Consider the following 11,842-nt stretch of genomic DNA (forward strand, 5'->3'; position numbering starts at 1 on the left):
CATGACTGCATGTCTGGGAGCTTACTAAAGGTGGACTTACACTGCAATGTGTGTGCATATTTTTCTGGTTTACTCAGCCATTTCAACTGTTTCAACATATGTCCACAGCATGTGTAAGGGTTAAATTAGTCTCCTCAACAACTTTGCTTGCGCTGAGTCTGACGCAGTACCACATACAATGTAGTCTTTAATGAGCAATTCACACAGTTTTCCAAATTCACAAGTCATTCTACTGCCAGTTTTAAATCAGTCATGTATTGGTGTATACTTTCCCCATCTATCTGACTTCTGAGTGCCTCCCATATGTGACATTTCTTCGTAGTGCACAGTATGCTTACAACTTATTCTTTAAGATCTGTATTTTTCATCTCCTGCATCAAATTGAACGCTTCTTAAATGCTTTTGCTTCTTAAACTGCCACATGAAGAAGGAATGCTGTTTGCAGCCATTCATCTTTGTTTGCACCACTCGCAATTCTGTACTGCTCAGATCTTTGCTTCCACTTTCTCCAGTTTTCTGCTGCATTTCCTTCAAACACAAACTTTCCCAGAGGCTTTAGCTTGTCCTTTTTTTTCCCCAGGTTTGTTATATTCTTCTTACTTTTTGTTTTGTTCTGGCACCATGTAATAGCTGTTCCCAACTTGCTATTCTGACATAAGAAAAAATACTGGAAACATTTTAAGTAACAGTAAACGCTTTACTTAACTTGTTGTTTGCGAAGAACTGTACATAGGTGTTGCTGGCATGCCTGCGAAGTGTAAGCCATGTGCTTCTTCTGATAAGGGTCACTTACACAGTGATTCCTCCATCCCACACTATTGGTAACTTTAACAAAGTTTCTACTATCATTACACCTACCATGATCACTTTATTGCAACTACTGTATGTCAATAAATATCAATATGTTTATATTTATGGGAACCTCCATACTGTGTATGATGAAGAATCACTAGTCAAATTACATAGATCTAGTAACCACCCCAAACACACCAAGAAATCTGTTATCTACAGCCAGGAAGTCAGATACCACAGAATATACTCCGAGGAAAAAGTCCAGGATATACACCTTAAACACACTCAAAACTGCCTTCACCAAACAAGGACACTTCACTAGAGAGGTAGATCGCATCATGAACAGGCCACCCAAATACCCTGAAAGAGCCTGCTTCACTACAGAAATACACCTCCCCCCCCCCGACCTCTAGTTCTCACCTACTACCCACACACTGAACCCATACAAGGTAACATCAAACAACTACAACCCCTACTTGATGGGGAGCCCATCCTGAAAGAAGTCTTTCCTGAACCCCCTCTTCTGGTCTTCTAACAACCTCTCTAAGCTCATCATCAGAAGCAAGCTTCCAGGACCAGGACACACCAACTCAAAGAGGCACCAGACCCTGCCAGAACAACAGATGCAAAACCAGCAGACATATGTCCACTGCTACAATGATCAACACACCCCACCCCCACAACACATCTTTCAAGATGCTAGGATCATACACATGCCTATCACATGTGGTGTACCTGGTCCAGTGCAGTAAATGCAACTATATGAAACCAAACAATCACTAGGCTCTCGAATGAACTCACACAGGAAAATGATAAAAGACAAAAACACTGTATCACCTGTGAGTGAACACTTTTCACAAAATGATCACTCTATATTCAATCTATCAGTAGTCATCCTGAAAAGAAACCTGCACAACACTTTCAAAAGATGAGCCTCGGAGCTTAAATTTATAACTTTGCTAGACACTAAAAATCATGGACTGAATAGAGACACTGGATTTCTGGCTTATTACAACAATCTATAGCCTATTAACAACCCCGCAGCTGCCTTTCCCCTGTATGACTGGAAGGGTGTTAATGGGCCACTTCACTTTGAATGGTCCCTTGAAATACTACTAATGCTAAACCATCTGTTCTACCTTTCATTTAGCTCTGACACATTGTGCCCTGCTCTATGCTACATAAGAACGGCCATACTGGCATCAGACCAAAGGTCCATCTAGCCCAGTATCCTGTCTTCCAACAGTGGCCAATGCCAGGCACCCCAGAGGGAATGAACAGAACAGGTAATCATCAAGTGATTCAGTCTCTATCACTCATTCCCAGCTTCTGGCAAACAGAGGCTAGGGACACCATCCATGCCCATCTTGGCTGATAACACTGATGGACCTATTCTCCATGAACTTATCTAGTTCTTTTTTGAACCCTGTTATAGACTTGGCTGTCACAGCATCCTCTGGCAAGACGTTCCACAGGTTGACTGTCCATGAGCAACGTAGCTATACCAACCTAAGCGCTGGCATAGACAGTGCTATGTTAGTGGGTCAGCTTCTACCTCACCCACCTTGTCTCTCTAATCAAATTGCAGACATTTGTAGAATCAATGATTTAGAATATTTCAATCAATTGTTTTCACATTATTTACTGTACAATTTCCCCCAAATCTTTTCTCCTGTCCTGTTTATTTCTTTCACTTGCTTTTCTTCCATTGGATTCCCTTCTTCAGTTTCTGCCTTCCCCTTCCATTTCCTCATATAATCTGTTCTTCCATTTCCTCCTCCTCTTCCCATTCCTCCACACTTTGTTTTACTCTGATTTTCTTGTGTTTTCTGTTTTATTTCCCTTTCTCCTCTGTTCCTCTTCCCCTTGTTCTCATTCTTTCCCTTTCTGTCCTTTTCCTCTTCTCCCCAACTTCTTTCTCCCTCTCCTCTTTCTCTATCTGCTTCTGAATGCCTGTCAATTGTCTTTCAGACTGACAGGTAGCAAAGATTCCATGTGTTTCATTCAGTAACACTGGGAAAACCAGGATTGTTCCGGACTTCTTATTTGTAGAGTTCCACAGATGTGAAAGGCAGCATTATATAGATCTAGAGCCACCACTGGAAGAGACTCTTATCACTCTGTTCTCTCTCTCAGCCACTCTTCTAGTATGGTATATTAGCCACATAGATTCTTGGAAGAACAGTCCAATGGCAGTTCAGACAGGAACAGACAAGCTCAGACCTCAGACAAAAGAAGGTTACTCACCCACAAAAACACAAGGGTAAACTGAGTTTTGGGATGCACAGTCTTGAAAGCAATTGCTGAGTCACTGATACCAACTTTATGCAAGAAACAGGGGCGGCTCCAGGCACCAGCGCAGCAAGCGCATGCCTGGGGCGGCAAGCTGAGGGTGGTGGCCTGCGGTCGCCGTGAGGGCGGCAGTCAGGCTGCATTTGGTGGCATTTTTGCAGGAGGTCCACCAGTCCCACGGCTTTGGCGGCAATTTGGCGTCGGGTACACCGAAGGCGCGTTACCAGCAGACCTCCCGCAGGCACACTGCCGAAAGCCGCCTGCCTGCTGTGCTTCGGGCGGCAAAATACATAGAGCCGCCCCTGCCAAGAAAGAAAAGCTTGGCAGAAAGTCAGCATGACTCTCTCATCAAGGATGTAGCAGACAAAGCGGTTCTTCTGCAGTAGTCCAAGTTTGCTTAGGATATTAGTGCAGATTAGATTCCTTTGTGGGGGTGCCATAAGGAAAGCATAAATGGAGTTGAGGGATTGACTGGTTGAAGAAAATAACCTTTGTGACAACTAGAGGATCACAAAAAGCAAGGCTTTGCTTATTGCAGTGAACTGTGGTTGTTGCTATTTCGATGTAAAGAAAAACAAGTTCCCTATACAACGCTCTAGGTGTCCAAACACTTAATTAGAATTGCAATAAAATGCCAGCAGCATTCAAATATTCATTTCAAACAAGAAGTCAGCCAGCCGGCCACCTACAAAAAGACTCCTTTGCACTCCTTCATTGTTCTAGGAAGCAATTATAATAGAAGTTATTCTTATTAGCCAAATCATTCAGTATTTGTGGGGGAAGGCCCATTACAGCAAGTGATTGAAAATGGCTAATAGAGTAATTGTCTTACTTACCTATGCAGAACACAAGATGTAGGGCCATAACCTCAGCTGGTGTAAAACAGAACAGCTCCAATGGAGTCAATGAAGTAATGATGATTTACACAGCCTGACAATCTGACCCATAATATTTTTCTTCACTTCAGTATCTTTCTTCACTGTTGTATGGTGATGTGATATGCCAATGAACAGTTCCAACATGCAGTGATTTTATGAGGAACCACTCCCACCTGGCAAATTTTCTTCTATACTAAAGCTCAGTGCCCTCTTACAAATCCTTCCTTAAAACCTTTATCTGGCATGATGCCTACAAAAAATTGGCAATGGTTAGGCAGCTGCTATGCTGAGACCAATGCTCATCATGCTGATCAATATCACCCCATTGTTACTTTGTGCCTCCCTTCTCTGTTTGTTGCATCCACTTGCTGTCTTTAGTCTAACAGTACAGTGCAGGACTGCTGCAGCCACCGACTTCCTTTGTGACCTCAGCATATTCACTTAATCTACCCTGTACCTCAGCTCCTCAGAGGTAAAATGAGGATAATACTTCTCTACCTCACCGGATAAAATCCATTAATGATTGTGAGACACTCAGATATTGTGAGGATAAGGGCCAGATAAGTATACATAGATACCATGAAGTGAACTGTGCCAGACTGGGGGTGGGGGGGCGTCACTAGGACCTAGAGTGTAGAAAATTGTGTCTGCTGCATATGTATTCTCTCTGCTCTAGATGCACAGAGATGGTGGACTGCTGTGCTGGAGGAAACAAGAGACATAGTAGCCAGGCAGGAGAAAAGGTGAGAGGGAATAACAGAAAGCAGCAGGAGCTGCAGGGAAAGAGAGGAGGAGGAGCCTGGACTGATTAACACCAGCTTCTCAGGAAGCTTCCTGTTTCCTGTTGCTTCCCTGAACCCACTTGAGGAGAACAGGCAGTCAACTGAAGTAGTAGGAGCCAGTTAGGCCCTTAAAATGCTGATATCTTCCCTCACTCAGGCCCTGCTACCAGCCTGCTTATTTCTCCCCTTCATCTGAGTGTTGAGAGCCACTATAGCTGGCACAGAACAGCAGTCATGAGCGAAAGAAGAAAACGCCCCTCTGGGGCAGCATTCAGGAAAAGAAAGAAAGCAAAGGAAGCTTTTCTATCTAAGCAGGAAGGAGCTCTCCTGAAATACATAGACACAAATGTTCACGGTGAGTCTTCCAGCCCCAGTGAGGATGTGAGTGGTGGTGAGATGCCTGATCTTCCAGTTAGTCAGAGTGCAGGTGACCTGGCAGCTACTTCAGCATCCATATCTCCATCTCAAATGAGTGTAACTATGCACATTCCAGAACAATAGTGTAGATCAGAGAAGAGTGTGGTGGAGGCTCAAGAAACAGCCGCTGCTGAGTTTAGTTCCTTAAGTCTAGATGATCCAGGACTGTGGACCCCCTTGAGCAGTAGCCTGAGGGACTTCCTTGTACTGCATGGGCCACAGCAAGTGAAATACTTCATGTTCCCCAAAGACAATGAAAATAGAAGTTTCCATCCAACACATTACTGGTGTGAAATCCCCAGTGGTGACAAAATGGAGAGGCCATGGCTTATGTACTCAAAAACCCAGAATGCTGCATACTGTTTTTGTTGCAAACTCTTCCAGTCTAATTTTCCAGCCACATTGGGTTCTACAGGAACAAAGGACTGGAAAAATCTGTCTAGAAATCTGGCATGCCATGAGAAGGCAGCAAATCACCAGAGAGTATTCCATAGGTGGAAAGAGCTTGAGATGAGACTAGGTTAAAGGCCACCATAGATGATCAGCATCAAGAGAAGATTGCATCAGAGTCTCTTTACTGGCAAAATGTTCTGAAAAGGCTCATTGCCATTGTGAGAATAATGCTAGGACAGGAACTGTTCATGGGAGAACAGTAGCAGAGGGAAACACTTCCCTAACACTTCCTGTAACAGTTGCCAGTGGAGAACAGAAACATACATAACTTCAAATTTCTGTGTGGATTAGTGTTGTGGCATGACATACTGTTTGAAATAAATGTTGTAAGCAAGAGACTCCAAGGTGTTGACCTTGATATATCTGGAGCAATGGAACAACTGGACAAAGCAAAGTCATACCTACAGTCTTACTGGTCAGATGAGGGATTTCAAAACATTCTGAAGAATACACAGAAGTTGGCAGAGGAACTTCACACTGAAGCTTTTTTCCCACCCATTCAAGAATACAAGAGTCACAAAAGAAGAAGACATTTTGATGACAAGGCATGGGTTAATCCCATAAGAGACCCCCAAACAACAATTCAAAGTTGAATTATTAACCAGGTGCTAGATTGTGCAATACAGTCAGTTGAAGAACGTTTCAGGCAGCTCTAGGAACACAGCAGTATATTTGGGATGTTGTATGATATTCCAAAACTCCTCACTATACCTGAAGAAGACCTACACCAGCAATGCAGGGCACTAGAGACAGTGTTGACACATGATAGCATGCGCGATATTGATGTGAGTGATTTAGGAGATGAACTGAAAGTCCTTTCAAGATACATTTCAGCAGGATCAACTCTAAAGGCTGTTCTGGAATATATCTGCAGAAATAAGATGACCACCCTCTTTCCAAATGCTTTTGTTGCTCTGCGCCTACTTCTAACACTTCCTGTAGCAGTTGCCAGTGGAGAACGGAGCTTCTCCAAGACGAAGTTAATAAAAACACATCTATGCTCCACAATCACACAGGAGAGGCTTGTTGGCCTTGCAACCATCTCAATAGAGCATGAGCTGGCCCAGACTGTGGACCTTCAGGAAGCAGTTCAAATCTTTGCAACCAAGAAGGCACGGAAAGCATTGCTTCAATTATTCAAACTGATAAAAATACCAGTGTTTACTATGTAGATAAGAAAAGTTACATTTGCTATTCAGGCGTTTGAAAGTTAAGTGTTACTTAAAATTTTTGAACAAGGCATTTTAAGTTGTTAGTACCATGAGAGGACTAGAACAGGAAGAAGGCAGAATTGAGACCTTTCAAAGTTTTGGCCCAAGCGAGGGGCATGGGGGCATCATTTGAGCTCCCCGCCACAGGTGCCAAAATGTTGTGGGCTGGCCCTGTAGATGAATAAACTCTTCAGGGTAGGGACTGTCTCTTTTTCTGTGTTCATACAGTGCCTAGTTTAATGGGGCTGACTCCATATTGTTTCCTAGGTGGGGGATTTGTTGGAGAAGACACTTTGGGCTGGAACCCCCGAAAGCTCCATGCGTTGTGCATTCCATATGAAAAATTTCAGGGGCCGCCCCTGGTTACATCTGCAGTGGGTCTCAAACTTTTTTTTACTGGTGACCCGTTTCACATCGCAAGCCTCTGAATCTGCCCACCAGCTTGGGGATAAAGCAGTCAGCCACACCCAACTCTGATTTAGCCTTCAGGGCAGGCTCTTTTATTCTTCTCCTACACAAACAATATAGAAGAGTAATAAAAATGATAGTTCTGACCTGGATTCATACTACAGGGTCTTTTACCTCTCAATAGCTCATGGTTCATCATAGCCCTCCCTTAGCCTCAGGGGTTTGCAAGACCTACCTGCCCTGTTACTGCCCTATTAGAGGCGGCTGCTGCTGCTGCTGCTGCTGCTGCTGCTGCCACCGCTCAGAGAACTTTGTGTCTCCCCTGGCCTGCCTTCTCTTATAGAGATGGATCCTCACTTATATCTTCCAGCTGAATCAGAGCCAGTCATTAGCTGCGGCTTAACTGGATCAGTTGGTTCCCAAGACCTGCCTGATGAGCTTCTCCTTAGGCCAGGGCATGCTGCTCCCTGGCTCAGCATCAGCAGAAAGAAGCAGACCACCCTGCTACACCTGCCAAGTCCTCGAGCCAATTCCCGACACCATCTTATGGCACCCTCCTGATTCATAATGGATATTCACAGCCCAGATCCAGGAACAGTGAGAAAAGAAGACTGAGATTCATTTTTTAAAACAGGTTTTAAGCTGTTCTGCTGAAGTTGTGACATAGTTGCATCAGTGCCAGGACTGAAAGTCACCCATATGAGGGAAATGATGGCATTTTCCAAATAGGTGTGTCATGGGCTTGCCTGAGCTAGGGTGTCCTATGGACGAAGTTCACCTTTACAGAAAAATAGTTAGTCCACATAGGCATTAGAGATGCTAATTTGAAACAACAGCCCTTCATATATCCAACCACAACACTGTCAGTCTGGCCCCTGACCAGACCAGGTTTCTAGGTTTACGACAGGGAATGCCTGCCTTCCCTACCACAGTCTCACCCAAAAACAGCCTTTGAAAGATGCAGCCAATCCTTTATATCTGGCCTGCTTTGCCCTGATTGGCTTCTGCCTCCTCCCAGCCCTTCTAGAAGCTGGAGAACTAAGTCTCGCTGGTTCTGCCACCAGGTGATCCTGGGAGACCCCTGTAGGTCTGAACTTGCTGCTCTTTTCTTCCAAAAGCACAGCTTCATAGGGTTGGGTATGCCAAGGCAGTGGAGAGCAAATGCCTTGTGCACCTCATCACAAGATGCAAGTTGCTGCACTCATATTTCCAACTCCCTAGACCCCGTGTTCCTACTAGGACCTCTGTATCCCTTTCAGAGCTTCAAAACTCCTCTAATTTTCCCACTCAACTCCTTCTCATCTTCTGAACTCTCTGTCAGCTGAGAAGAGCTAGGACTTCCTCTAAGACAATTAATGCAAATCTTAATCCGTCAGATGACTTGCTACTGTGATGACAAGCATTCCATAGACTCCACCTAGTGGGTATCCTAGTCATTCCAGCATGTCTAGAAATGAACCTGTCTCCGGGATGGTAGTTTAAAACACCAACACCATGACAATATGTTCAGCCTGACTTGTCTATTTTATTCAAACCCTTTAAAAAAAAATGTACCCTAACTCAGGTGACTTGATCTTCCTTGAACCTTTAGACAGCACTTTTTGTGATGCTTTTTGAAGACAGCACTTCCTATTTGTGACTGACAACTGGGGCTGTGAGAACAGAACAGGGCCAAGGGCAATCATCCCATTAATGATTGCTCCTCTGCTGCTGATGATTGGAGTTGAGCTCTGAAGGTTGCCCAGGACTTTCGAACCATCAACAGACGAGAAAAGGTAAACCAGGAAAGCTTCTGCCATAAACTGATCTGCTGCAAATGAGTGTTAGTAGGGTGAGTAATGTGAACTCCAGGACCATACCACCACCCATAGGGAAAAGCGTTGGCTTTTAAATGTCACCCACAGATCCACTATAAGGGGGCAAGCTTAGGTTATTTTTATTTTTCCTCTATTTTTTTCTGTTTTCAGCTTGTTTTCATTCCACTACTAGACTATGTGTCCACTTCTTTCTCCCCATTGTTATTCTGCATCCCTTTTCCCATTTTCTCCTCTCTTTCTTTTCCATCCTACTATTTGCCATCCCTGCTTCCTCTCCCATTTTCTTTCTTCAAGTAATTTCCCTGGCCACCCACCAAACCTGCTTTCCTTCCCCTCACTTTCCATATTCCATTTTTCCACCCTCTCATTTTCCTCCTTCTCCAATTGTCCCTTCCTCTCCATTTTCTCATATGATTTTCTACCTGAAGGCAAGTGATATCCCTGCAAGCTCTTAAGCACTCATTGATCATCTGTGAGCTATAGTACGGAGTGCATCTTCCTGCAGCGCCCCTGTCTCAGGTTACCATGAGACAACAAAGCAGCTGAGAGGGGAGTTAGCGCTGTCCTGCAGGATGAAGCTGTTGGTCAGTTTGCCAAAGCAGGAGATTGGCAGGAAGTCATGGTACCAACCACATGCAGGCCTCATTTATTTCCTCCCAATTAAAGGCAGCCTGTAGGGGAAAAGTAAAGTGCCAGTACATTTGAACTGACGTGTACGGACACCCACTGAGAGTGCTTGTTAGCGCTCACCATACTCAGCATTTCCTCTCACTGATTGATAGAACGGTGTATATATGGCAGACAGCAAATTCATTACAGCACATTAGCCAGACAGGCAGACAAATGCCCACAGGGGCAGAAAAGCTATAAGGAATAAATAAAAACTTTATTTAAAAAAAATCCCTTCTTTTTCCCCAGGCTATGGTGAGGTAGACCGCAGGAGTGGGTGATTGGAGGGGTGGGCAAAGGGAAGGGAATGGCAAGTAGGGGTGGGGAAGTTGATTAGCAGTCAAACACGCTCCTAGAACACTCATGGTCATATTTAGATTTTGAATAATAACTGAACCTCTGCTTGTGTCTTTTTCCCCACTGTTAAATGTAGTTATTTTCAAGAAAGAAAGAAACCCAATAAAATTCCAGATGATGATCTCCCAGTGCAGTCCTGGAATATTACATTTGAAATAGGTGTTTGGCCATTTCATTCATTGTAAATTAGTGTCCCTTGGTTTAATACATTAAAAAACAAGCAAACTACTGTCAGCATTTATCAACTGCTACCACCGTGTGGCATTTGAGAGACCACAGTAATCTCCTATTCTGAGTAGAGGGAAATACAGTTGTATGAACTGATACCACTGTTTGGAAACCGCTGGTAAATGTTGACTTCTGTAACGCACTGCCACCGCCAAAATGACATGGGTGAGTATGACCACTAGATATCAACCTCAAACTGATCCTGGTTGAGATGGGAGAACTAGACTAGGCATTATTGCCTCTCAGAGCCACGGGGCTGTGGGAACAGTGGCAATGGCAATCATCCCATGCCTGATTGCTCCACCACTGCTGTCGACTGGAGTCGAGTTTTGGAGGCTGCCCAGGACTTTTCCCACCATCAATGGAGGAGGAAAGGTAAGCCAGGAAAACTGCCATAAACTGATCCGCTGATAATGAGTAGAGTAGGGTGAATCGAGTGAACCCCAGGACCATTCCAACACCCATAGGGAAAGGGTTTGGCTTTTAAAGGTCACCCACAGATTCACTGTAAGGGGCAGGTTTAGGTCAATAGAAAGCTGAGCGTAAGTTTTCTGGCTCGGGCAGGGTGCTTTTAATCAGGATGGCCCCAAAGAGGAGCCAGTGTGCTAAGATTTACTTACCACCTGACCCTCTGTTAGGCTGTGTTAATTCCAGCAGCCTTTTTTCCTTCCCCTTCAGGATCCAAGTGAGTTCATTATATTATAAGACTGCTTAAAACCCCAGCTTTCTACAGATAGCACCATATACTGAATTTTGCTTCATCAATGATTGTTGGTAATATAGGTACCTCAGAGAAGTCAGACGTTTTGTTTGATGGAATGTGTGTTCCCACTGGAAAAAATCCTTTGAATCCTGGATACTGTGGAACTGGCATATAGCACCACGAACAACATGCCTGGGCCTCTTCTTGATAGTGTTTTTCCATCCGCTCCTGATCCTGTATCTTTCCTCAGAACTGAAATTGTAGTCCAGTTAGTGCCTGCAACATAGCTTTAGTTCCTTCTGTTCCACTATTAGCAGAGCTGAAAGAATCACTGTAAAAAACACAAAAATAAAATAGTAGCAGCAATTTAATTTATATCACAATGTAAGGCTACTACAGTGAAAGAACAGTTCCTTAAATAGAAAACCAAATTAATGTTACGGTGGTTAGAGTGCACCCATAAGGACACAATCCCCAACGTATTACTAAAAGATGAGAAGAAACAGTTGGCATTCAGTTAACAATCATGTTTGGAGGTTTGTGACTGACTTTGTTATTCCAAGGGAAGCCAGGTACTAGTCTCTTGGGATTATGTACAAAGGCAAGAAAGAAGTGGACATGTATGAACCTCAAAGGTGACTGCTGGTTTAATAAAACAGTCTGTTTTCTGTTCACCCACTCTTCCTCTCAGTGTGCAAGTACATTAAAATATGTCAAAAGGAAAGCCATTTGCTGGAGAGAAATAATTCAGCTAAAAGTCAAAATTTCCAGCTGGTGCATTGCCTTGGTGTGTATAAGTGCACTAACAAAGTGACCCACATATCTCACTGGATGA

Source organism: Mauremys reevesii, linkage group 1 (assembly GCF_016161935.1).
Source record: "Mauremys reevesii isolate NIE-2019 linkage group 1, ASM1616193v1, whole genome shotgun sequence".
NCBI classification, from domain to species: Eukaryota; Metazoa; Chordata; order Testudines; family Geoemydidae; genus Mauremys; species Mauremys reevesii.